Below are 1,733 nucleotides of genomic sequence, written 5' to 3'. Positions count from 1 at the left end.
TGTTTTTGAACTGTGGTGTTGGAGAAGACTCTTGAGAGTCCTTGGACTGCAAGGAGATCAAACCAGTCCATCCTAAAGGAAATCAGTCCTGGGCGTTCATTGGAAGGACTGATGTTGAAGCTGAAACTTCAGTACTTTGGCCACCTGATGTGAAGAGCTGACTCATTTGAAAAGACCCTGATGCTGGGAAACAGGAGGAGAAGGGGACGACAGAGGATGAGATGGTTGGATGACATCACCGACAATGGACATGTGTTTAGGTGGACTCCGGGAGTTGGTGATGGACAGGGAGGCCTGGCATGCTGTGGTTCATGGGGTCTCAAACAGTCGGACATGACTGAGCGACTGAACTGAACTGATCTTCGTATGTGGTTTATCTTGCATTCACTTCTGTTGCTACTGTGGTATCTGCCTCTACTGCAGCCAGCCACCAAAGAGCCATCTTCATGCCAGTGGAAGTCCTTGCTGACCTCTCAGGGTGTCTATAAGATTGTAAAAGCTAGTTATGAGGCACATTGGAGAAGGTCTTCCATAGGACATGACTGCCGCTTGACCCATAAGTTGGACCCAGGCAACTGGAGAAACTCCTCACAGCCTCCCCTGTCCTTCAAATGAATGTTCTGCTCGCTGTATCCACAGTGGGAGCTATTTTCAAAGCCATGGCCTTGAGAGAGAAATATGTCAAGACCATCTGGACAGTATACTTGACTGAATCTCATTATGGCCTCTTTATGAACTTTTAAGGTTAAGGCAGGTTGGTGCAGAGATCTTCTCATCTTGCGACTGTGCAAAACAAGCCTCGTTAATTTCCGTAACTGTGAAATAGCACCTACCAATCTAGAGTGGCCTGCCTCTTTCTTCCATCTTTTCTTTCCCTCCTTGTGCAGGAACCAGCATTCAAACCAACAATGAAATATTGGCATAAAAAAAATCAGTGAACCAGAAGAGATCTAAAAACACAGATGCATGGGTGTGCATACACACTTGTATATATTTATAAACTTAAACAAGTGAAACTAAAAATAGGTGCAGAAGGATGGACTATTCACTAATTGATTCTGGAATATAATAGAGAAAAAAACTTGATTCCTATCTTATAAAACATAAAAATTATAACTGGTTAGATGCACATGTAAATAATACAATTTTTTAAATGCTTAGAATAAATAGATTATCTTTATAGTAGTTTCAGGGTAAGAAGGCTTTTTGGAGGGATAGTTGATATACAGTATTAAATAAGTTTCAAGTGTATAACATTTTGTTGTTCATGTCTGACTCTGCAACCCCATGCACTGCAGTATCCAGGCTTCCCTGTTCTTCACTATCTTCTGCAGTTTACTCAAATTCATGTCCGCTGAGTCAGTGATGCCATCTAACCATTTCACCCTCTTCTGCCCTCTTCTCCTTTTGCCTTCATCTTTCCCAGCATCAGGGTCTTTTCCAATGTGCAACATAGTACATAGTGTACAACATAGTATGCAGCATAGGGTACAGCATAGATATTCACAATTAAAGGTTATATTCCATTTATAGTTATAAAATATTGGATATATCCCCTGTATTGTACAATATTTTCTTGTAGCTTATTTTATGCGTAATAATTTGTGCATTCATGCCCCATTGTTCTCTTGCCCTTCTCCCTCCCCTCTTCCCACTTACAGCCACTAGTTTTATTCTCTAGATCTGTTTTCTTTGTGTTGTACTCTTTAGTTACTTTTTATTTATTAGATTCC

Source organism: Cervus canadensis, chromosome 5 (genome assembly GCF_019320065.1).
Source record: "Cervus canadensis isolate Bull #8, Minnesota chromosome 5, ASM1932006v1, whole genome shotgun sequence".
Taxonomy (NCBI): Eukaryota; Metazoa; Chordata; class Mammalia; order Artiodactyla; family Cervidae; genus Cervus; species Cervus canadensis.
Note: the sequence above shows the minus strand (reverse complement) of the source record.